We start from the raw sequence: 27,036 nt of genomic DNA, 5'->3' as shown, positions 1-27,036 counted from the left end.
TAGCTTCCTATTTCTAAATTTTGCATATTTTTCCCTTGTTTTTAAAAAATCAACTGCCTACTGTGCAATGTTCAGAACGTTCAGGACATTCCCTTTTTAGTTTTATTGCAGTGCAGAGTATATGTGACCAAGTATTTAACCTAATTAATTCCATGAGATTATGATATCGTAATGTGCTCACAGTTCTTATGCCCTTGAGCTACAAGGTCAGAACATTTAAAAACCAGTCATGATTGGTGTGAATTTCTTGTGTTTAATATGTTGCATTTTATTTGTGGTTGCCAGAATATCTGGCTCAATTATAATTTATAGGGTGGCAAATCAGAACAAAATTAGTTCATTATTTCAATTTGCATACATTTTCATGACCAATTCTTCTTGCTTAAGACATCCAACTGTTTCTCTATTTTTGTGTGATTAATAATTTTTCTATCCCACTATTGACAATTTTGAAAAAGAAGTATGAATGTTAAAACAATCAATACATCTGAAGGAGGATTTTTGGAAGCACTGCTGTTAGTTTTGAACAGGAGTAAAACACAATTATATAGCCTTGGGTTGATCTTGGGTAAGTCACCTAGAACCTGATTTTTCAGAGGTGCTCTTCTATTTGGGAGGGTTCTGTAGGTTCTTATACCAGGCTGATCACCGTAGTATCTGAGCACCTTCCAGTAGCACAGTCAGTGATGTGACTAACATCTGTCACATGTTTGTTCTCTCATCGTCTCATTGGGGGCAGGTGTGCGTGCAGTGAAGTGTCTTCTTTTGGTAGAGTGGTTTTGTTTTGTTTTGTTGCTGTGTATTTATCTTGGAGAAGTCAAAGAAATGAGCCTTGCACTTGGAGCAGAAGGTGAGAAGGTATTTGATGGTCCTCAATTCCTGGGGGAGTTCATTCCACAATCTTGGACCATCCCTGATAGAGGTCCATCTTCTATGGAGATAAGCTTTATCTTTCCTGAGCCCCCACACTCCACCTGAAGTCAATTCAGACCTGTGGGAGCTTAATCTTCTGAAAATTAAGCCCTTAGTCTGCCTATGTTTCATTTTCCCCATTTATAATATGAGAGTAAATAATACCTCACAGGGATGTTTCAGGACTTAACTTTTAGTATTTGTTAAAGAGCTCTAATATCCTGAGGTGAATGATGGTACATATATGCAAAGTATTGTTGTTGTTACGACTACTCCCATAGAAACTGGGACTGCTAGAGTAAATAAGTGCTACATCACATGAGTAAAAGTGGTCATAAATAAATGAGCATATCCATATTCTTTTATATGATTGGTGGTGTTTCCAGGAGAGCACACCCTGCTTACTCTCCTCACAAGTCAGAAGAGGGGCTCTTCACTTGCTGTGCCTGGGTTCTAGGGTGGATGCAATGGCCATAGCACTGAGCCTCTGATTGCCTTTGAACTGAAATAGGCACACTCCAAATTGGAGATAATGATTTTAAAGAGCAAGAGGGAGCCATGGGTTACTCCCTAAAATCCTGAGGCTCTCTCGCAAGTCAGAACGGTTAGCAATTCTGTGAGTTTATGCACATGAATTAAAGAAAAAATATTATTTGGTGTAACTAAAATCAAGCATGCCACAGAAGGAAGTAATATCATTCTGAAGAATAAGAATATTATGTTACATTTCTATAGTGTCTTACATCCAAGGATCTCAAATATGATTTACAAACTTAAGTTAAGACTCACCACTCCTGAGAGCCGGATATGTTGTATTAAGCCAATATTCCAGAGGGGTAAACTGAGGAATACAGCAACTTGACTAATGTTAAAGGCCAGATTCTCAGCTAGCGTAATTCAGTGTAGTTTTATTGACTTCCATTCCAGTGGAGCTATGCTAATTTACACTAACTGAGAATCTGACCCTTACTGACTCACCCAGGGTTTAATAGTAAGTAAGTAGGACAGCCAGGAAGTAGAGCTGGTTGAAAATTTTCCAATATTGGAAAGCTGTTTCATGTAGAAAAAAAAAAACTTTCCACAGGAGTGTGTTAATTTTGACAAAAAATTGTTTTTAAAAAAAATGGCGGGAAAGTATTTAGATAAGGTTGAAACATTGTATTTCAATATTTTTGGAACACAGTGTTTTGATTTTTCATATCAAAACAATGTTTGAAGAAATATCTTTTGTTTTACATTGTAAATTAAAAAAAAATAAAATCGTCAAAACTGAAATGAAAAATTTCAGTTGATGCAAAACAATTGTGTGTGTGTGGAGGGGGGGTGGTTTGCTTTGCTTTGCTTTCCTTCTGCTGTTTTGTTTTGCACAAAAAAATTAAAGGGTCTTTGTTCAAATTTGGAATGAAACAAATTTTCCTCAAAATGAAATTACAATCCACAAGTCTCCTTTTAGATCACTTTCTTTTCTTGTGAACCAGCTATTGTTTTTTTTTTCTATTATTTGTGTTCAAGCACTGAATAATCATTATTTAAAGCACAAATGGTTTTGTCAGTAGTTTTAGTTTTGTGCTTTTGGGATCTGCTATTCTATTAGGTCCCACCCAGTATATGGGCTGCATTTGTGGACTAGGTAATTCATTTAAATGAATTAAGGAGAAAACAAGAAAAAACAAAATAGATACCCTCATTTTGTTTTTTGTTGCTCATGTAATAGATGTACTGAATGGTAACGTAAATAGTGTGAGAAGGGAGTTTACATGCTACGCTCAAAACCCATCATACTTATTCATGATTCAATTACATAATGATCCCCTAAGAGATGACAAAAGGAATAATTACTGCAGAAAATAAAAAGCAACATCATTCCTGACCATGTCCCCATTTCGGTGTTATTTACACTTATAAACCACAAACCAAAACTAATTAGTGGAACTTCACTGTGTCCCTGCTCTGTGATGCAGCCAAAAAATAGAAAACAGAATTGAGGAATATTTATCTTTCCATGACAATGGAACCAGACATGATGACCTTATCGGATGAGCTGATAAATAATAAATTGTGCAGTAGCACATAAAGGCATATGATCAAGAAAACACAAAAATGGGGAAAATATTTATAATTGTAGGGCTTGAATATGAAATAGAGGACAAAATATATTATCTGAAATGAACCAAGACAAGCTTGAAAATTATACACAGAGATAGACATTCTACAGAATATGACAAGAAAAAATCAGACCACATATTAGAAACAAATTAAAATATATAGAACCCAAAAGAACACTTACTGGAATAATTAACACAACGAGAAACTACATAAGAGGAGGGTGTGCAACTAATGAATTTTTTTAGAACACTATCTAAAACTATATACACAAGGATTAGAGATATGCCACAAGAATTTAGACATAAAATACATTTAAACTCTTAATTAGAAGAAACTGAAAAAAAAAAACCAAAAAAACCCCCAAACCCCGGCAGTGCCTATTGCAAACAAAGTACAGCATGTAATAAAAATATTTAACCTAAGAAGAAACAAACTAGAGAAAAGTTTGCATCCTACTAAATTTCACAAACTCTTTACTTTAAAACTGGTCCTTCCTACATATAATACTGAATAAAGCTAACAGGCTATGACTAGGAATTGCTCTCCAATGTGGACATCATGATTCTATTCCGCTGTACAGCCCTTACATTAAAAAAAAAAGAAAATCCTCTGTTTAACAACTGCTATAGAACAAACTTATTTTTTGATATTCCTCACTTCAGGTTCCACACTTCCTACAAAAATACTGGCACATAGACTAGAAACACATTTAGTCAGTCAGTCAACAATGGGGAAGAGGATAGATAAGGACAAATGCGAAGTCTACACTTGTGAAGGAATAATCAATTGCACAAATACAAAATGTAAAATGACTGTCAAGGAAGCTCTACTGCAAAAAGGGATCTGGGGATTATAGCGGATCACAAACTAAATATGAGCCAGCAACATAATACTGTTAAAAAATAGCAATCAAAATTCTGGGATGTATTAGTTTGAGTGTTGTAAACAAGACAAGAGAAGTAATTCTTCCAGTTTACTCAGCACTGATAAGGCCTAAACTGGAGTATTGTGTGTAGTTCTGGGCATCACATTTCAGGAAAGATTTGGACAAATTGGAGAAAGTCCAGAGGAGAGCAATAACAATTATTAGAGCTCTAGAAAACATGACCTGTGAGGAAAGATTGGGCAAAAAAATGGGTTTATTTAGTCTGAAGAGGGACATGATAACAGTTTTAAAGAACATACCAGGTTGCTCTAAAGAAGAGGGTAATCAAATTAGTCTTCTTAACCCCTGGGAACAGGACAAGTAGTAATGGGCTTAAATTGCACCAAGGGAGGTTTAGGTTAGACATTAGGAAAAACTTCCTAATTAGAAGGGTAGTTAAAGACAGAACAAATTACCTAGGAAGTTTGGGGAATCTCTGTCATTGGCGGTGGGTTTTCAGAACAAGTTTTACAAACACCTGGCAAGGATGGCCTAGATAATACTTAGTGCTGCTTCAGTGCAGGAGACTGGACTAGATGACTGATTAAGGTCCCTTCCAGTCCTACATTTTTATTCTTTCTAAGATCTGAAGAAATTGTAAATGTTCTATCAAGACAGATGCTGAAAAGGTGTGTTTTTGTATAGAATGGCTTTACATCTTTGAAATGGTGAAACAATTTAGATTGGGAAAAGCAATATGAGCTTAATACTGTATGGTGCTGAGTACTCCTTTGGGGGTGCTGGGGGCACTCAAAGTCCACTGATTTCAATGGGAGATAAGGGTACTCAGCAACTCAGAGAAGTATTCCATACTTTGGAGAGATCATGAATTGGCTCAAGGTTTTATATTGTGTGTGTTGTACAAACATGCAGAGTTCAGTAATAACAAATAGATGTTTACCTTAGTTTACCTAAGGTAGAAATGAAGGATGACCTGTAGTTAGGATGCTAGCCTTTGACTTAGGAGACTTGGGTTCAATTCCCTCCTCTACCATCAATTCCCCTACACATAAAATGGGAATAATAGCCTACTACCTTGTAGGGGAGCTGTGAGGATAATTCATTAAAAGTTTGTGAAGTGGTCAGATACCCTGGTAATACAGGATATGAGAGTAGCTTAGATACCTATTCATGAGTTCAATTACTGAAAGACATGAGACAGTGATATGTCTTTGCACTGTTTCTGTAGCATTAGTAGAGCGTTTGCAATAAAGTCTAGCAAATTCTCTACCAGTATGGTGATGGCCCATTTACTTTATCCTGCACCAAGTGCTGTTTTGTTTGTTTTTTTAAAATTAAGTTGTAAGTACTTTTATAGATTAAAAAAAAAAAGAAAAGAAAAGAAACTCTACAGTGGATAAATAAAGAGACCAAAAATATCAGTGAAGGCATTTAACTACAAATATGACAGCTAAAGAAGACATACATTCAATAAAATAGTAAAATATATACATATAAAATGTATTTTCAGCAATATCTTCATAACTCAACAATAGCAATGTCAAATCTAAATGATGCCAGTGAAATAACCAAAGTTTTAAAGGGTTCATTTTATTTGTTATTTTATTTGGGGGCCGTGTGTGACCTTTGTTGATGCACTGTGGTCAAATAACCATATTTACAATTCCAATAAATAAAATATTATTTATATCATAGCACTTGAGCCTTTCACAGGACTGATGAAGCTTTAAAAAACCATTATTTTCACTCAATAAAAGAGAATCAAATTCACTAGAGCTGTTGGCCAATTAACTTTACTGAAGACAGACCTGATAGTGAAGGCCCTGTACTCCATGGTATTGTGGGACCAAATTCTGCAGCAATAACCCCCAAAATGTTACTCCAGTGTAAATGCATTTTGTTTTCTATGGCCTCCCTTGACCTCCATCTTCCCATCTCTATACACCCCCCATGCCTGTAGAAAATACTATTAAATACTCAAACTTAATCAATAATTATTTTCAAATATGGCTTTTTTCCCCATCCATGTTCTTTGGATGACTTGGTCCCATAGGCCTTGAATTCCAGGATGCCTGGCTAAGATCCCATGCAGCCTGGCTAAGAACATCTTTTTCCCCTTTCCCCCCATATATGCCAGTGAAAGAGGAGAGTTTATAGCCGGCTTCAGCACCTTGTCCAGCTCCCTGAACTTCAGCTGCTGCACTGTTCTCCACACAGCACATGTGCAAGGGTCTAATTAATGCCCCTTCATGGGGAAAGCTGGAGAGCTACAGGAAGCTGCAGGGAGAAAGAAAACAAAATGTCCAGTGTTTGGCTAGAGCAAAATGGCAACTCTGAAGGCAAAAATGCTGAATTCTACAGCATCTTAAGGAAAAAATGACAAATTCTGTAACATCAGAATTGTGGATTCCACAAAGTCCAGATTGCAATGAATCGCTCAGTTTACATCTCCCTGAGCTGTTATTTCAGTCTCTTTGGAAACTTGGGAACGCAAGGCTGTACTGGTTTATGTTCACTTCATGTTCTCAGGATGATCTGCACAACCATAAGGGCTGGAAACTTATACATATGAAATAAACATGAGATTATGGAGCACAATTGCGCAGCTGCAAGTTTGTGGAATACATAGGCCCTTTTTATAATCTGTGATACAACCTGTATCCATAAAATCCTCCTCTATACATTCAAGGCAGTAACAGATGCTCAAAATGGCAAAGTTAGGGCACCAAAAAGCCTATCATGCAGTATTTACAATGCTCCTTCAAATGCTATCATGGCAGCTGCAGTAAAAATTCTGCAAGAATTTTGTGTGCTTCTCTCCTCTGGGAAGAACAATCTTTACCACTGTAGCTCCAAAATTGAAAAAAACGGTTCAAATCTATTCTGCATTATTTTTAAAAACACAAAAACCTAAATCCAAATCAAGCAGTATATATCTTCACTTGAAATTAAAGAGTCTTTCTTTCCCATCACATTTTACATTAAATCATAAAGATACTTATTTGCTGAACCACAAAGAGGAAATATCATGGTGTTGATGATGGGAAGGCCCATAAATATTTCCTGAAAAATAACGTTTTACTCACCTTATAATTTAGCAGGTGTACAATTACAAAAACATTTTAAAAGATTGAAAATAAAGAGGGAAGAAAAATAATGAGAAGAATGTTAAAAATAAAGCATGCAAAAACAAAACAAAAAAACAAGCAAAATCAATTGCTTAAGCCACTAAAAATGTTAACAGAATGATCTTACTGAAGTTTTAATTTGCCGATGCAGGTAATTAAGTCAATTATGCTTCTAAAAGTCTTCTCAGCAGATGCAATGCGTGAAGATCCTAATGCTAGTTCACAGACTATATAATTGTAGCAAAAACAGCAATAGGACAGATGTCTCCCCAGTGAGTCAACTGAATTTTCATAGCTGGTCTGTGGGCTTGGAAAGCTAATTTGAGGAAGCAAAATTAAATGAATGAAATTGCATGCAATAACACATTAATCTATAATCATAGCTGAAACATTTAATCAGAATTTTGTTTTTTCAGATACTCATTCTTTTACTTGAGATATGATTTTAAGTGGACAAAATTTTTGCCTTGAAAAATAAAAGCTTAGCATTATAGATTAATGCCAGAGAAAAAAAGATTAATACTTTTGTGTAATATTTCCACAGTTACTGTTTTTAAAAAGTCATCATGTACCCAGAGTAGCCCCCTTAGTGGTAAATATAGGGAAATGCTACAGTATCTCAGATTATGACATTATTTTAATACGATCATTGTATTTAAGGGAGGGGTTTTCTGGTAGTGTTTTGTTTTGTAGTTTTTGTTCTTATTCTTCATAGAAAGTGATTAGAGAATCACAAAAACCACATGCTGGAAAATATTCTTACAGTTTGGAGAATATATCTGTGTCCAATTATGAATTCCATTTGATTTTATGAATGCTATTTGTACTTGTAACAGTGTTGATTAGAACTTCCATTTTGTGGTAGAAAACAGACTGTGTGAGAAGCTGAAACAGGGCCATTAACCTTGTATAATCCTGGCAGGACAATGGGAGCTTCTGGCTGAGACACTGACTTTTAACTACCTTCTGCCAGAAGTGCTACTCAAGGAAGTAGTAACCATATGATATCTATTTTAAGAATAAATGAATACCCTGGAAGGCTAGCTATACTCAAATATACCCGAGGCCCTCTTCCCACAACCATGGCCAGAAGAGCCCAGGCTGAATCACCCCAACTCCTGGGCTGTCCCAAGCCATCTTGGGCCACCAGCTGGCCCGAGCCCTAAGCTCCAGGCCACCAGCTGGAGCTGAGCCCCCACTGGCTTCCAGGAGGAGGGTGGTGAGGAAGAACATAGTGGATGGCCTCGCTGGGGAGGGGGATGAGGAGGGACGTTGCGAGCAGCAGGGACTTCCAGAGAAGGGGGTGGAGTGGAGGAGAGGAGGGACTCACTAGGCAGCGGTGGGTGGTGGAGGCCTCAGGAAACGGGCGGAGCAGGGAGGGAAAGAGGTGGAGCACAGGTGAGGTCACCACGGCCCAGGCGTCTAGGAGCGGGTCGGTGGTGGCTTAGCCTCCCTTGGCCTATTATACCCACCGCCCATGTTCTCATTCCCCCATTCCTTGCATGCACACAGAACATACCCAGAAGAGACTTTGATGAGACATAATCTCTCCTATGGCAGTACAATTGCACACCTCTCCCCATCTGGGACTCTATATAAAGCCCACATTTTAGCTAACTTTTGCCAACTTTTTAATTTATGAAAACTGGACTTCCCTGCTCCACGTCTTTCCTCAAGGCCCCGCCCCATCTTGCTCCTGTCTTCCCCTCCCTCTCTTGCTCGCTGCTCTTATCTCTTCCCCTTCATCATCGCTTGATCCTCTCCCCTTTCCACCCCAGCTGGGCTCACTCTGCTCCAAGGCTGTGATGGGAGCTGCAGCCTGACACAGAGCCTGCTGCCTGCCTGTCCACGAGATGCAGGCAGGAAGCTCTTGCTGAGCAGGGGCTGGTGCAGGTTGATGATCCAGCACCTAGCCCCACTCCCCAGTTACAGTAACTGGACTTTTGGTGTCCACTCAGTACATCTAACTGGACACTGCCAAGTCTCCTTTTCAACAGGACTTTCTGATTGAAAACTGGACATCTGGCAGCCCTAATTTTAGCCCTTAGTGAATAAAAGGTAGAATGTGAGTGTATTCATTACCTTTTAGAGCCTGGACTCCATTTGCTTTATCCTATCATCAGACTCCATGGATATGTCTACACTGCAATTAAACACCCGCAGGCAGCCTGTATATGTTGACTTGGGGTTGTGGGGCACAGGCTAGAGGGCTGTTTAACTGTGGTATACAGATTAAAGCTCCAGCCTGAGCCTGAACATGTACACTGCAATTAAACTGCCCCATAGCCTGAGCTCTGCAAGCCCAAGTCAGCTGACACAGGCCACCCAAGGGTGTTCAATTGCAGTATAGACATATCCAGTGAGTTTAGGATCAAGACATTGACTGAATTGCTCTCACAGCAGCTGAAGATATTAGCTATAGCATGTTCTTTCTCAAATTAGGTGAGTCCTTCAGTGACGGGAGAAGGGTTACAGATTGTGTCACTATAACCTGATGACTGAAAGTAAGTCCAGTGACACTCATATACGCATTGGTTCAACAATTGGTTTCTATGTCAGCAATGATATTTGTCTGCTTATCTCCAGCCCTCGCTTTCTGAGCATATGGTTTCATACAACTGTGCCACTGAGTCACTCCAAAAGACTTTCTTAGATAAAACTTAATATTTCAGGCACAAAATTCTACATTTTCAGCAGCTCCAACTTGATAACTGATGGAAGGAGTGGTTGGCTTGAAGCTGTGCTGTGTTCTTGTGACATGAATGTGGGTACATTTTGCATTTCTTGCTGCAGTCTCCTTCATGGGGACATACTGTTTAACACTACATTTAGAGAACTGTTTTTGCTATTCTTTTTGGTTTTGAATAGCTTTTCATGAAAAGAACTGTATCTGAGTGGTGGGGATCAAGTGGGGAAACTTAAGCCTTAACAGCTTGTTATCTAGCTCTCTGAGAAACTGGTGAAAGACTGTGACAAATATGCATCAATAGCAAGTATGGTTGCGCTTCTCTTCATCACAGGTACTCCCTGTTACTTAATTTTTCAGAGATGATATGCCCAGCGGTGTGATTTTTTCCACAGCTCGTTCATTGTTCACAAAAATGAGAAACCTCATACACTTTTTCTGTGTTCTTAGCTGTCCATTACAATTTCAACTGCTGCTTCTGCAATAGCTCTGCTGTGTTATCTCAACCATCAAAGCCTTCATCTCCTTTCCATGGCTATAGCTCGGCATATTTCATACCACTTTATTATTCTGTTTAATGATTTGGCATGTTTCATTCAATGAATTCTGTTACTTGCTATTATAACCTCAAAATATGTTGCTATAAATCATTAGAAAACAATGGAATCAGGGATAAAAAAGTCCACTTATTTCTCTTCTGTATAAACTATGATAATAGGTTTAAATTGAAGTAACTCCAATGAGCTTTGTTTTAAAATTCATGCCACATTCAATTATTAGAGCAAACCTCTTAAGTAAACGAGGGTTAGTCTCAGAGGGGGCCAGGCAATTATTATTTGACTAATTCTAACCAGGCAGAAAGAGGGTATTCCGGTAATGGTGGGTCGTTAGCTACGAGTGCTGAGGGAAAAAGAAGCAGATAATGCATTCAAACAGAGGTAACAATGAGATATAATTTAAGATGGCAAATAATTTGCGTAAGTCTTTGTGGTTTGTATCTGTAGTGTGATTTATTATACAAACAATAAGTCCAACTTCTCAAGTTTGATATTCTTGTGATCATTTTAAATTTAAATTTTAATGAAAATTCATTAAAACCTGGCCAAAATAAATTATTCTAATTGCTTTTGAGAATCAGACTATGAAAGAATTCATTGGCAGACTTGTACAGTCTTTTCTCTTGTTTACCACTGGTTGCCTTGTAGGTACTTAATTGAAGGTCCTCTGATTACCAGCATGGGTTGACATCACTGCACTCCATGAATTTTAAACAGTGGGCCAAATGTTTTAAGGCTCAAGAGAGGCATCAATAGCGTGCTAGTGTGAAGAGTAAAATTTTAGTTATCTACAAAAAGTAAATAAAAAGAAAAGGTTTCCTTGTCTTTATTCTGAAGGATAAGATTAATGCCTAGACACACAGTAGGTTTAAAGTGTTGGCAGGTAGCAAGAGACTTCTGGTTAACTAATCCATTTTTTTTATTTGGCTCGTCAGGTGACAGCATATATAAACTCTAGCACTGTCAATATGAAGGGAATTAAAGGCTCTTTTTAAAGTATTTATAGTAGGTATAAATATTGCTTACTCTTAGATAATTGTTCTCCCTGCTTTTCATTTCTGTCTTGGCCAGTAAGGATATGCTTCATTTTAAAATCGTAAATATGACAGGGGCAGACTTTCAGGTCATTTGTGAAAGAGGGAGGAGAATCTATATTGTCTCCTACAGGCAAGGACTCTTTTTAACCAATCAGAAAAAAATAATTTCAGAGCATCAGAATTGTATAAAGCAGGATACAACAGTGGATGAAAGCATTAATTCAGGATTTCGGGAATATTCTTTTTTCTATTTTAAAAAAATCCCTTTTTGAAGGTTCTTAGTATGCTGTACAGTTAACAAAATCTTTAAAATGAAATAGAATAGAAAAATGTACAAGAGCAGGGCCACCTCTAAAAACAATTTATTCCCTAATTTGTCATTCACAGAAGAAAAACCCAGCCTGTGTGTGCTAGTATAAACCAACTCATTGTCATGTTCAGCCAAAATGACAGGCGGGGATGATAGGGCCTCCTGTTAGTAAGGTTGACCAACACTTCCCCTTATAAGGCCCTATATGTTGCTTATAACTTTGCCAAACTCGAACTGTTTGGGCTGAAATTTTCCATGCCAGATGTCTGTCTCAGGTTGATTTTATTATTTATTTATTAATTTTTATTGTTATATTTATTTCAACCAAAATGGTTCAACCATTTCTGAGGATGAGGGTAAAGGGAAATATATAGTTTAGCCCAGTTTAAAACATCCTGATGAACTTTTCTTTGAAAAGCTGATGCTGTGAAGTAGGGACTGGAAATTTGGAAGAGGGATGGCTTATGTATCAGGGATGTGCCTTTTGCTATCCCCATAAAATCTGCCCACATTTGGCCAAGTTATATGCCTCTGAAAAATCACAGTTTGCACGTACTCAGTAGAAGCTTGATAGAGCTTCGCTGCTAACTACCCCAAATATTTCATCTGCACTAAACATTCTCCAGCTTGAGGCGGAGCAGGACTTTCCTCGCAACTGCAGCTGAGGGCTGCTGCAAGCTGACAGAGTCCACGTTATGGAATTTGAATTCAGAACAGGGAGCCTGTCTCTCCTGTACTCTCAATAACCCTCCACTTCCCCCACTGGCCTACATAGTATGGTTTTGGAAGCTGCCTGATTCAAACACAGAAGGTAAAAAAGCTGGACCTACAGGGAGGGGAAGACTAAGAGCGGAGGCTGCAAGGGTGGGATGGGGAAATATGGGACTGGCTGGGGAAGAAGACTGGGAGCCAGGGATAGAGTCTGGGACTGAGTGGGCAAGGAGACTAAGAGCCAAGGAAAGATCGTGACTGGCTGGGCTAGGAGACTGAGATGGGGAGGCAGGGGAAGGGAGCGGGGGAGGAGAGTGACTGAGAGCCAGTAGGTTTGAGGGTAGGCTGAGATTGGATGAGGAGCTGGGGGAATGATTTGGATTCACTGGTCAGTGAGACTGGGGCTGAGAACCAGTAAGGGGAGATAGATCTGATGAGGAGCTGGCATGCAGGGAGAAAACTGGGACTGGCTTGGCAAAAAGACTGGGACAAGGAGTCAGGGCAGAGAGAAAATTGAAATTTGACAAGGATCTGGGGAAGGGAGATTGGAGGCCAGAGGGGACAAGGAACATAGGAGTGGGGTGACTGGAGGCCAGAGTGGGGAGGGGAGAGAGATCAGATGGGGAGCCAGGTGGTGGAATGTGGGGATTGGTTGGGCAAGGAGACTGGGGTTAAGGAGCTGGAGGCTGGGTGGAAGGAATTGTGAATGGCTAGGCAACTGGGACTGAGAAGGAGACTGAGCAGGGAGTCTAGATGGGTGAGCCTAGGAATTGTTGAGCAAGGGCACTGGGACTGGGATAAAAAGCCTGAGGAGTGGAGAATGGGACTGTGATGAGGAGCCAGGGTGGGGAATGGACAGGACTGGATCTGAAGCCGGTTTGAGGGAATGGAGCACAAGGAGTCAAGCTTGGATGAATGTCAGAAGAGTCTGCTCATTAGAACCTGGAATGCAGTCCAAGATTCCTGAGTCACACTATTCCTCTGCTGTCCGCAAATATCTGTGAAAGCCATTAGCCAGCCATTGCCCTATAGTTCTGGTCCACAGAGATGAGGATATTCTAGGACTACTATCAATAGCTCCATCAGCCCAAGGGGCAGAGGTGTGTGTGATGGATTCCAACCAGGTTCCAATGTTGCTGATGACGCATCTGGGTGTCTGCATGATGCCACAAGATGGAGTTTCTGTTCTTTCACTTTGTTTTCTTAAAAAAAAAAAAAAAAGGAAATTACACACAAAACATACATTAAAAGAACACTGCTAAGGTGGCAAAGTCAAGCAGTCATAAGTTAGGAAATGCCATATTTAAGGTTGTCTGTGCAGCCTTAATTCAGCCCACTTGTGCTTTTGCATTATGATACAGTCTTTATCAATACATCACACACAATTTTAATGTCTGCATATTTCTGTATCATATTTTGATCTTTAATTGTGATTGTAAGCAACATTTTGAAGAATGGGATCTACATGTTCAGTATGTAAATGTAACTGCTTAGAGATGTCAAGAACAAAGTAAAGGCAGCTTATTGCAATGTCTGACACCTCCCCAAAAAGCTAATACAAGAGTCATCAGCTGTGATTGTCTTCCAATCAAAGGCATCCAGTTCTAGAACCATGATTTTGGTACCAATAGGAGCCAAAGGAAACTGTTTTGCCCAGTTTGTGCTCCAGGGGGAGCTAACCAGCTAACCACCTGTCTGGGGTTCTGAAGCTGATCAGTTAGTCTCATGACAGAGTGAATAGAAACCTTATTTAAGGGCGAGATGTGCTCCAGTCTCTCTCTCTCTTGCTCAACTGCCACCCATTGCCAGATAACAGAAGGGACTGCTGGACGAAGGACAGGATAGACCTACCCCGTTGACACGCGGAGTGGCCTAGGACCTACAAGTAGCCTTGTAGTCTTAGGGGAGAGAGCATGTAGGCTTTGGTTGGTTTGCTTAAAGATCTGTAAGCCTTGAGTATAAGTTACTGTGATTTTAGAAACTCCTGTGCAAAGCCTGTGTTCCTTATCTTATATGTTACATGATCCCTAAGGAGGTAAACTATAACCTAGAGCATCCACGGAGGGGTGGAACTCTGGAGGAGCATGCCTAAGCAACTGGGGAGGCTTGAGAGAGCTCAGCACTGGTTCTGGGCCTAAAACAACTGGATTATGGAGTCCCATACCACAAAGAGTGGTGCCAGACAGGGAATCTGCTTTAGATATCCAGAGCTAGAAACAGTATCTGACTTACCTAGACCCCCCTGACTTGGAAGGGTGTGGAATCCAAAGATTGGGTCCATTCACAGCAAACTGGTGACTATCCACTATGAGAACTCAGCCAGGTCTGTAACAACATGATCATATACTATTTTTTCCACAGCACCCCATGAAAAGAAAGCTGCTAGGTTGGTTTGACATGATTTGTTCTTGATAAATCCATGCTGACTGTTACTTATCACCTTATTATTTTCTAGGTGTTTGCAAATTGATTGCTTATTTCCTCCATTATCTTTCCGGGTACTGAAGTTAAGCTGACTGGTCTGTAATTCCCCAGGTTATCTTTGTTTCCCTTTTTATAGATTGGCACTATATTTGCCCTTTCCCAGTCCTCTGGAATTTCTGCTGGCCCATGACTTTTCAAAGATAATCGCTAATGGCTCAGTCAGTTCCTTAATATTCTAGGATGTATTTCATCAGGCCCTGGTGACTTGAAGACATCTAACTTGTCTAAGTAATTTTTAACTTGTTTTTTCCCTATTTTAGCCTCTGATCCTACCGCATCTTCACTGGCATTCACTACGTTAGACATCCAATCACTACTAACCTTTTCTGTTGAAAACAGAAACAAAAGTAATTTAGCACTTCTGCCATTTCCACATTTTCTGTTATTGTTTTTTCCCCCGCATTGAGTAATGGGCCTACCTTGTCCTTGGTCTTCCTCTTGCTTCTAATATATTTGAAGAATGTTTTCTTGTTACCCTTTATGTCTCTAGTTAGTTTAATCTCATTTTGTGCCTTGGCCTTTCTAATTGTATCCCTACATACTTTTGTTGTTTGTTTATATTCATCCTCTGTATTCTGACCTAGTTTCCACTTTTTGTAGGACTCTTTTTTGATTTCCAGATCATTGAAGATATCCTGGTTAAGCCAGGGTCGTCTCTTGCCATACTTCCTATCTTTCCTATGCAGAGAGATCGTTTGCTCACAATACTTCACATGGATATTGTGAAAATAAAGTCATTAATATTCATAGGGCACTCAGATACTGTAATGATGAGTTCTGTCTGCTGAACAGTGTTTAGTGTGAAGTAACTAAGGGCTTGGGCCACACATTGAGCAATAAGGAGAAAACAAAGTATTGAATAGCTGCTCATTAATTGAGGACCATTTATCCTGTGCATTTATCCTGCCTTATTCAGGTAGGGATCCTGTGGAAAAATGGTATGTGGTCATATAATTGAAGATTGTATCAAAATACATATGCACAAGGTGGCCAAATTAAGCTGGCACAGGACCCTTCATTCTGGCTTTTCCTAACTCGTATGCTTACCTTTGCTATCTTAAGTGTTCTTTTAATGTAGGTTTTATATGGTATAATAAATATATGTCAGGTCTGATAAACAACTGAATTACTTGTGCTCTTTGATGTATAATTCTATTGATATTTTAATGGAGCTACAGTATTGTGAAAGTGAAGTAATGCAATGGTGTGTGAGGCCCTCAATGTGTATTTCGTATCTATTTGGGAGGGATGTGGGTGGCTTGAGAGAGGGTGCTACAAGCAGAGGGCAATGTTCACTCCACTTACTTTTGGTGGTGTAACACTGCATACTAGCCCCAGATTTGGGACAAATATCAAAGATTTTTTGTATGGGCCTACCATTAAATTTAAAATTTTACCTTTGGGGAAGGTTCTTTTCTTAATTTTATTTTTGTTTGTTTGTTTGTTTGTTTGTTTTGCCTGCAAATTTCATTTCTAGGATTTGATCAAATTTAAAAGCAAAAATCTTACAAAGTTTACAGTTGTATAATATGTAGCAAAATCTAACCTACCAACCAGCCAAAGAAAAGTCCCTGTCACAGGGCCTGTTGAGCTAAGTCATTCAGCTTGCAACCACTGGGGACCCAGGAATGTCATGAGGAAATTTATGCAGTTATCAGTTGGTCTAATTCTTTAGTAGAGGGGGGGAAGGGCTTTGGGGCAAGTAGACACTGAATCTGGGGCTTCTGCCAATCCATCAGATTGGTGACATCCTACAGCTGTTAGAGCAATTAGATTGCATGTAATGAATATATTTTTTATTTCTCATTCATGCTGTTAAATGTGCTGTTATCCTTGGATGGCTGCCCCTAAATCAGAAAAGAGGATTAGACTGTCTCAGAAGTCATATATTGTATACTATTTAAACATGAGAGGATGACCTGTTTTTTTCAATTAGTATGTGTGCATTTTATTTCTGAAGAGATTGGTGACTAAGAGAATAGGAAAGTTTAGAATTGTCAGTCATCGTGGATTTTTTTTTTAATTTTATATCATCTTTTAGATCCTTTTATCTCCCACAACTGATGGATAGATGGCTGTTCAAAAGACAATGAGGTGTTATTTGGGTGACAGGAATGATGTGAGGGAGCAGTCCTCTCTTACAACCCAGTGGAATCAATATTGGGTCTTCTTCCCATCTCCAGCATCCAGCTTCCAATAGTTCCTGCTGTTGTAATCTGGGGGAGTTTGTGTCAGATCAAGAAGTGAGGATGCCTGAGAAGGGGGCAGGGATAAGGCAGAGATATACCTATGAAGGTGGAACAGCTCCTTTTCCCCTTGAAAATATAGTTTCTTCTTGTGGGAAAGGAGGGCTCTAAGATCTGGGATTGTATGTGTTTAGCAGTTTATAGTATTTCATGCCTGAATCATCTGCTTCTGTTCTTTGTATCTCTTCAGTTTTAATTTTCAAAATCTGGATAGTGGTGTGACTGTTGTTTGTTATGAATATTAAGATAGATAGATAGATAGATTAGATAGATAAAAATAATCTCTGACAACCTGACCCACTGATTTAGGGAAGTCTCTTGCTCTCCACCTATTCACCATTTCCAACCTGGTGTCTCCTATGGCAGCCAGTCACAGCTACTTCTGGGTTTGGCACAGCTAATGGATTAAGTGGGAACTCTGGATGTGCACATGCCATCTTCCATATCTGGGAGATGTATTAGTTGTCTAGGCAATTGACATACCCTATAACTCCAGAAGCTTAGTAGAAATAACTGTGTGAAGGTAGTTATTCCTGGCCTGGGGTGTGAAGTAGCTGTTACACTCCCAGATGGCTGTGTAATATCCCATTTATCTAATGCACAGTATCTTCCCTTTGTCCCTGTCATGCTTCATTTCATATCCAATATACATCCTTTTAATACTTCTAGCTGGCTTGGGTTGCTCTTGGGTGAGCAGGCCCTGTGCAAGGCAGAGCAGCGTGTGGAGCAGCCATTGCTTTATGGTGTAGCCTGCTTGCACACGGGCAAAAGATTGCAACAGAATGTAGGTTGGGTTCTGCCCTGTGCTTACAACATTAGATTTTCTAGATGTGGTTATATGTTGTAAACGTTGCTCAGGAGCCAATTAAATATTCTCTTATTACTTTTCCACTGAAGAAAAAAAAAACTAACCCCTTTTTATTTAGTTCCATGAACAGAGGTCTTGGCAGAAATGCAAGTGATCATAGGAACTTGATTATGTAGTGTGTTCTTGTAAACCTAGTGTGAATTCAGTGAAGCAAGACTTACCTCAAACTGTATGGAAGCTGTTTTATTTTGGAAGTTTAGCTAGCTCTGGGAGTACATAAAGTCGTTGAAGGTGGCATCTCTTTAGATGGATGCCCTTCGTCTGTGTTTACAGTGACCTGTGCATCTGATCACAGCTGTTGAAGCTTATGCAATACCTGAATAAAAATTTATAGAGTTGCCAACTTTGTAATATTTAAAAACAGGACACACCAGCAGGAGTGCAGGAACCGTCCCTGCCCCTCCCCTTCGCCCCCCTCCCCCCCGAGGCCCCACTCCTGCCCCACCATTTTCCCCTGAAGCCCTGCCCCTGCCTCTTCCCCCAAGGCCCTAACCCCCATTTTCTCCTCTTTCCCCACTCCCTCCATCACTCGCTGCTTTTCCCCTCTCTCCCCCAGGTCAGGAGGGACTTGCCTTTGGAGCCAGGAGCTGCAGCCACCTGACACAGGTAGGAGGCAGCCCCAGCTGAGTAGGCACTGGTGAGGGTGATGACCCAGACTCCCCCACCTTCAGTAACCAGACTTTGGGTGTCCGATCAGTAGATTTGACCAGACGCTGTCAGGTCCCCTTTTCGACCAGACTTTCCAGTAAAAGACCAGTCACTTGGCAACCTTATTAAAGAAAAATACAAGGTTCATAGAAAAGTATGTGAATCATATGTGGTATAAAAATAGAAGCCATGTAATATTTAATTTGCCCTGCAGGGGGGGTTTCTGTGTGATAGATGACAAGTGAAAGCACAGAAAAGCATTCTGTCCTTAGTCAGATTTGCACGATCCGATGTCTATTGGTGAAGCTCTGACGGTCAGTAAGTGAAAACATGTGTTTCCCTTTAAATCTGTGAAGGTAATTGTTTCTAGTGCTGTTAGCACTAGTTTATGCTAGCTCTCCCATGTATGTGAATGGCTGCAAATGTTTGCTTACATATGGATCTAGGGGTAAAGAGTCTTCATGTTTTGTAGAAGTCCTGGAAGTCTTGGATAGGTTAAATTGTTAGCCGAAGATAAATCCTAGCTCTGCCAGCCATGCAAAATGAATCATTTTGATATCTGAATAAGAACTAGCTTTTGCAAAAGCTCTGTGCTCTACTCTGTTACCGAAGAGAGTCCTTATTAACCAGAACAATAAAGGAAAAAATGCTGTTAACGGTGAAACAGGTGGTAGAACATGGCTTTGACATTGAAAGAGAAGGAACATTGCTTATGTTCTTTTGTCAATATGAAGTTTTTAATACTTCATCTTGACAAAAGAAAAAGGAAAAAAAAAAAGTGAAGTAATCAGTGCTGAAAGTATTAAATAATCATTAAAAAAGGAGAGCTTCCTGTAAATGAAAGAAATGCATTTTCAAGGGGCTAACATTTTGCTTAAGATTGGAAGTTTACATAATTGTAGATTTTTGGGGGGTGAGATAGCCAAACATTCAAAAAGCAATAATCTGATCATATCTTATCATAACACTTACAGTAGTCCTGAGATGTTTGACAGAGAGAGACCCACAGTGAAGAGGGTCTTTTGTAAATAAACGCTGATAAGTGTTATGGGTATGATAATGTAAAGCCTGGTGGGCACAGCTGATATTCTTGTCGGGCAAGTAAGAGTTGTGGAAATGAAATAAGGTTTAATTTATGGAAGGATGTTGTTAATCATTTCACAGTTTGCAGAACAATTAATTACTATGCTCTGCAGTTTATTTTGTTACTGTGCTGAGCAAATGCATATTTTTACCAGCTGAGATGAGAAACAGGAGCTCACTATGTAGGTGCAAATGATAAGTCAGAGCCAGTGTAATGTTGAAAGTAGAAGAGCATCTGTCAATATAGATCCAGCATAGGAAGTAAACAAAAATTGATTTGATGCAGCTGTCTACTTTTTTTAAAAATCTGCTTGGAAATATTCTCATTTCAAAGACTGAAAACAAACAGTAAGTCTTTAATTATTCTGACAGTGGTAATTATAATTATTATTTGATCACAGTAGCACCTCAGAGCTCTAGTTATGGACCAGGACTCCATTGTGTGAGGCACTGTACAAACACAGAAGATAGGGTTGACCTCATGAAGCTGTGTTGCAGACTAAGAAGTTATAGGCAAAGGCTGGTTTTGCTCTTTTACTCCCTATTCCTTAGAACAGGGGTCAGCAACCTTCAGCACACAGCCCATGCGGGTAATCCGCGTTGACATTTTGTTTATGTTGCCTGTCTGCAGGCATGGCCCCTGCAGCTCCCAGTGGCCCGTGCCGCTACCCACAGCTCCCATTGGCTGGGAACAGTGAACCACAGCCACTGGGAGCTGCGATGGGCCGTGCCTGTGGACGGTCAAGATAAACAAAATGTCTCATGGCCTGCCAGCGGATTACCCTGATGGGCCGTGTGCCAGAGGTTGTCGACCCCTGCCTTAGGATCTGTACCTACAGTACAACTTGATGCTAACTCTTTGTGTGTTAAATATATGTACCTTTGGCAGGTTTGTGCTTGAATATGGTGTGAACTCAGAAATCCTAGTACATGTTTAGCTGGTCACTGAAAAAAGGTAATATGATTAGAAATGGCCAAAAAATGAATTTGTTTTCTGTGTACAAGTTCACTGACAACAATAAAAAATAATTTTCCTAAAAAAATTCTGTGGAAAATTTAAACATTTCAGAGGGGGAAAAAACCCTGAAAGCTTACCCCCAAAATTTTTGAATTCAGAAATGCTGCCTCTGCGCTTCCTGGGAGTTGTAGTTTGGGTGTCTCATGCCCCCAGATTCTCCTGTGGGCTGGGCTCCCTGGTTGATCTACATCTCCCATGATGCACAATGGTCTCCACTTTTGCTGAACTGCAGTGGTGCCTATGGACACAATGCGTCACAGAAAACATAGTATGGTTGAATAGCCTGGCCCATAGAGGAGTATGAGGGCATGAGATACCATTTTCCATAGAAAAAGTTTCCACAGAAAATTTCCAACTAGGTCTATGATTTTTATATGTAAAATTTGAATGAGTTATAATGTGTCAGACATCTGAAGCATTACAATTATTGTTTCATCTTTCTTTTTTAACTTATCAATTTTTTTTGTAAAGATAAACAGAAATGTTATGTTGAAATGTAAGTTCTTTTACTTACTGCTTGCATAAGAAAATTATGTCTGAGAAGCAAGAGGGGGAATGCAGCAGAATTGAGGCATTGTGGGCTCTGACTTACAGTAAGTACATGCACTGATATTCCGAAAGTGAACCAATTTATTTTTAATCAGTTCATCCCATTTGCCCAATTTTACTTCAAATCATTACTTAATAGCTAGCGTTTGTATTTGACATGAAAAGATGTAACTAAGATACCTACAAAAGCTATTTTCAAACTGTCTCCCATTGGGAGATTCATCCACCAATGGAGTAGGATGATGGATATATCTATTATATCCTATAATAGTTATTTAGTCAGTGACTTATAATATTGCTGTACTATAAGAGGTGAGGGGGAGAAAGGGAGATGATATTAAGGGGGAAACCAACAAGCAATAAGGTAGATGTGAGGAGAATAACAAAGAAGCATTAGCTTCATTCTTCTATGCAAGGAATATTGCTGTACATGTTGAATTGAATAGACAAATGGCAGCAACTTTGCACATATTTGATGATAGATTCTGATTCAAAACAAACAAACAAGGACAACTATCTAAAGAAAATAGAACACAAGTGGTGTGGGGGAAGGATATGAGTCACGCTGTAAGAACTTTGTAAGTGATAACATTTATCATATATAGTAATATCATTTCACATACTACTTATGCAGAGGTGTTCCTGTCAGTTACTCTGGTGAGAAATGTGCTTAAAGCGGTCAGCTGTAGAAAGGAACTGAAGAGCCCCATGCATGATAGATTAGCAATTTATAGCTGTTATCACAACTATTCAAAGAGCTGATTGGCTAATTTACTTTAAGACAACATATATTCTAAAATAACAGGAGAGTTTGGTCCATAGAAAACCATTGGTGGTCGGTTTTCTTTTTATTACTAACACCAGCTAATTCTGCACTGGTACATTCTGAGAAATGGAGAATTTGTTTCTCCTTGTAATTATCTGCGGAGTCACACAAATGATGATTTAATTTAGCTATGAATGTGTGGTTTGTATCGTGTTCACTGTGCTCTTTGTTTTCAGTCTGACTGGGAGTTTGAGGAAAGAACAAAAATATATATATAATTAATTCAAAAGCTTGAGGGACAGATGCTGGGAAAGAAACAATTTTAAATTACAGTGGAACTAAAATAGAGGGCTCAAAGCATGATTATACGTGGGCTAAAATGTAAAATAAAGTTAATTTCAATTTGCATAACAATTATTAAAAGTAGGGAGGGATATTGAGAGTGATCCGAGACACTTTCTGGTTGATTTCATTTTGTCAAAATGTCTGGTGGCCTAGGGGCTTAGAGAAAGACGTAGAACAGGAAAAACAGCTGAAGTTTAAGCACAGAAACAAATCACTTCCCAGGTCGCAAAGCATGTGTTTATATTTTTTTATTTAGAGAAGAAGGGTGGTTAAAGTATTGGTCTGTGACTCAGGAGGTGTGAGTTCTGTTCCTGATTTTGCCAGAGATTTTCTGTTTGACCTTGTGCAAGTCCCTTAATCTCTCTGTGCTTCAGTTCTACATTACAAAATGGGAATAATAATACTTTCATACTTCCCAGGGATGCTAGTATACTTACTTCACTAATGTTTGTAAAGGGTTCATCTCCTATGGTGATAGCTATCGCAGAAAAGCCTATAAATAACATCATTTTATAAAGTAAATATAATTCATTATGTGGATAAGGACAATACATTTTGGGCCAGAACTTAAAGCTGTCACACAGTTTTCATTTAGTCAGGGTGAACTGCTGAGTTCAATTTGGCCCTTTGGTAGTAACTTCTGTAAAATGTCTGACTTCTCTCATCACCATTATTGTGCGTATGCCAGCACTGTCTGACTCATAATTTTGAACTGAAAAAGCACAATGGATAAAATGTCATCAAAACAATATAAATGCCACTTCACTGGAGGTGGGGTCTGAAAGGATTAAGAGATTTTGGCAAAACTTCAGATTTTTGCTTCTCATATAACAGCTCTGGACCCGCAACACAAGAAATAAGATGGTTTTCACAAGTACCTTAATAATTTTCTAAGCAGCTATTATAGTGCAGGTTAACTTGAATTTGTGTTAATCACTGAAAGAGAAACTCTAAATGCATATGGGAGATTCTCTCTTATGGATCAAAATATTATGTAAGTTTTGTGACCTGTCCTGAGAAACTACATAGTTCTGATTCCCCACCCCAAGGCAAAACTTCAAGCAGTGTTAACTTCTGATAGTATTTCCAATTGGTTATCCATTGAGTTGGCAGAGGAGGCCACTGGAGAGAGCAATTGGCCCTTTGTTCTGTTGGTTCTGCTTTCGCTCCTATCCCAAATCCTACTCACACCATTTTCTTATCAAGATCTAGATGAGGCATTTCTGAAGAGTCCTGGGGAAGGCCCCAGGGGGAGCAGAGCTGCATATTCCCAGAAGAGATCTGGTGGGTGTTAGTTTCCTGAAAGAAGAAACAAAGGGGACAATATAGGCCAGAGTTAGGGTTTTTTCTTGCCTCAGAAATAATGGTGGACATATAGATGGAGCTAGGTGAGAGTAATATCAGTGAAAAAGGAATAATAACAGAAGAATCATTCCATCAGCTTTGAATACTAACCTAAATCTTGCTGTGATACTTTTTCTTGTGGCCCTTTATAGCAGCAGATGCACTACTCTTTCTGCAGCATCCATTCAAGTGGGCAGTACTTGCTGGAGATTTGTTTAAGGGATACTCTGAGGAAGCTTTCCACAGGAAACCTTTTAGTTCTGAATTTGAGTCAGAAATAACTGTGCAGATAACATGGTACTGAGGATTCTATGAAGGGGAGCACTAAGTACATTTCAGTAAACGTAAATGACTTTAGGAAGCAAAGACTGAGGTATAATTGGTAGCTATAAATATACGATAGAACTTAAAGTTTTCTAGACATTATAGGAAAAAATGTAAGTATGTTGACATTAATATTTTCTTCCCCTCTAAATCCTCTGCTTTTAAACTGAAGTAGTAGTATACTACCACATTATTTTATATTATAATTTTTTCCTAAAATTTACTGACAAGGATTCAGCCAAAATTAATCAGAAAATGTGTTTTTTCTGTTTGTTTTAATCTCCTTCAGTGGATGTTTCAAGAAGGTATTTAATATAACAGTTGCACATGACATTCTCATAAGCAAACTGAGGAAGTGTAATCTAAATGAAATGAATATAAGGTCGGTGCACAACTGGTTGAAAGACACTGTACTCAGACAGTAGTTATTCATGGTTCACTGTCAGGCTGGGAGGGCATATCTAATGGAATGGAGAGCATGCTTATAAAATTTGCAGATGACACCAAGCTGGGAGGGGTTGCAAGCACTTTGGAGGACAGGATTAGAATTCAAAATGATTTTGAGAGATTGGAGAATTGGTTTGAATTCAACAAAATGAAATTTAATAAAAAAACAAGTTCAAAATCTTTCACTTAGGAAGGAAAAATCACCTGCACAAAATGGGAATAACTGGCCAGTTGGCAGCACTACTTAAAAGGATCTGGGAGTGACAGTGGATCACAAATTCAGTGGGTCAACAATGTGATGCAGTTGCAAAAAAAGGCTAATATTTTGGGGTGTATTGACGGGAGTGTCATATGTAAGATGTGAGAGGTCATTGTCCTGTTCTGCTCACCACTGGTGAGGCCTCAGCTGAAGTACTCTATCCAATTCTGGGCACTATACTTTAGGAAAGATGTAGAGAGAGTCTAGAGGAGAGCAACATAAATGATAAAAGGTTTTAAAAACCTGACCTATGAGGAAAGTTTTTTAAAAACCCCAAAACAGGTATGTTTAGTGATGAGAAAAGAAGATTGATAACAGTCTTCAAGGTTGTTATAAAGAGCACAAGGATCAATTGTTCTCCGTGTCCACTGAAGTAATGAGCTTAATCTGCACCAAGGGAGATTTAAGTTAGATATTAGGAAAAACTTTCTAACTAAAAGAGTAGTTAAGCTCTGGAATAGGCTGCAAGGGTGATTGTGAAATCCTCATAATTGGAGGTTTTTAAGAACAGGTTGGACACAAACATGTCAGGGGTGGTCTAGGTTTATTTGGTCCTGCCTCAGTGCAGGACTTGATGACTTCTCAAAGTTCCTTCCAGCCCTACATTTCTGTGACTCTCACATCTATATTCATTTAAGCATACTCAGTCTGATTTGGTGTATGTTAACCATGCCAATTAACTTTTATATTCTTAGACTAGTTCAAGAAATATTATCATGACTATGTGAATGTAGGTATTCTGTGTTGTAATTTGGTTTCTTCTAATACATACCTCTTATCAACAGAGGATACTGTGGTGAGCTAAGTGCTATTTTCTTATGGAAAATTTCACATGAGGGTAAAACTATATCTCCAAAAGCTTTGTGAGTTGTACTGTTGGAATTGAAAGCATATCTTCTCAGTCAGGAAGTTTGCGTGGAGTGTATAATAATAGGAAGGAGTGGAATCTGGGGATCGACTGGAAACACTCCATTCACATGGAGATCCTGGCAGAAGGCCACATCTTTGAGGAAGATCATTGTGCCCCCCTCAAAAGCTCAATAATGCTTATATGTGTCCGTGAGTATAATGTACACAAACAACTGTTAAACTGCAAATAAAGCAGTTTAGCCGTTATTAGGGCTTGTATCTCCAGTTTTCAGTATAAATCAGTGATAAGAATTCATAACTTGCTCTAAACAATTCTCCAGGCAAAAATTTAGCAGATATAATGTCAATCATGGAGTAAAATAAGGAGAGGTGGGTTTTTTTGGAAAAAAAAGGGGTGGGGAGTTGGGGGAGGCATAAAGCTACAGAAGTGGAAAAGAAAACGGAACTTAGTTTTCAGGTTTTAGTGATTTCCGGTCCTTTTTTAATGCCACAGCTCTACTATGGCTCTATTTTCATGCTGAAGTTTTGCAGGTCATTAGTCAGTAATTGATGCTTCTTGTGCCTTAGGGAAGGCTGGGGAATGAAAATTTCATTTAACAATACAGCTATTGTACACGTACAGTAGATTTATTAAAAAATACTAAGGGTGTTTTGGATGTAAGCTTGGGGTAATATTATTTTCTCAATGTGTGTGCATAACTTTCATTAATGCTAAGCAAGCAATAACGATCAAGTTTCAAGGCCTTTTATCGAATTATAGAGCAGGTATGAGGAGATCATAGCCTATGGTGTAGCTGCAGGCTATTAACCCAAGCCCGTTGATAATCTCTGGGAAATGCCCTGAACTGAGGTCACTGTTGCTATTATAAGATGAAAAGGGAGTTAGGATATATAGGCAAATGAAAGTTTTTATGGGTGATACAGTTTCACTTTGACTATACCAGGCCTTTCTAGAATATTAATGCTCTGTCTATTATCCACCAAGGTTGCTTCACTCATCTCTCAACTTTCTTCTGATTATTATGAAATGATAAGGCCCTTCATAGCGGTTGCTTACCTGTCTTATAAGAATTGACATGGGAGCTGTTACTGCTATTTAGAAATTAAAAATTTGAAATAAGTACTGCATTAAAGCGTCTTTGTTGTATAGTGTGAGAATTATTAGGTTGGGATAAAAGTTCAGGCTGGTGGCACTGATAGCAGCTGTCTGACAGTCTCACATTGGGTTTTCAGAGTACAGTTTATAAGGAGAAAGGACACTCAGCATTAAGATATGAGTGTCTTCTGAGATGGCTAATGGCAGTTTATGATATTGCCAACCTGAGACATTCAAAAGTCAGGACACCAAAAATCATATTTTAATAGATAAATAATTTTTGGTTCTTATAATCTACCTTCTGATTTCTGAGTCTTGAGGCCTTGCTTGCTGCACATTTTCAAATAGTTTTCTTC

The 27,036-nt window shown here is 39.0% G+C and overlaps 1 protein-coding gene and 1 long non-coding RNA gene across 9 annotated transcripts in view; one reads left to right on the top strand and one right to left on the bottom strand.

Annotated features, from left to right (window-relative positions):
• Positions 1-27,036, top strand: part of DMD (dystrophin) — a 1,912,888-nt gene that overhangs the window by 1,066,821 nt on the left and 819,031 nt on the right. The window lies entirely within an intron of this gene.
• On the bottom strand, positions 13,447-18,186 carry LOC122464048. Its single transcript, XR_006287892.1, has 3 exons — positions 18,093-18,186; positions 14,566-14,658; positions 13,447-13,535 (listed from the first exon to the last, which is right to left on the bottom strand). It is a non-coding gene; the product is annotated as an uncharacterized LOC122464048 (long non-coding RNA).

The sequence above is a fragment of the Chelonia mydas genome, chromosome 1 (genome assembly GCF_015237465.2).
Source record: "Chelonia mydas isolate rCheMyd1 chromosome 1, rCheMyd1.pri.v2, whole genome shotgun sequence".
Lineage (NCBI taxonomy): Eukaryota > Metazoa > Chordata > Testudines > Cheloniidae > Chelonia > Chelonia mydas.
The sequence above is the reverse complement of the archived record's forward strand: the minus strand, read 5'-3'. Positions and strand labels throughout refer to the sequence as shown.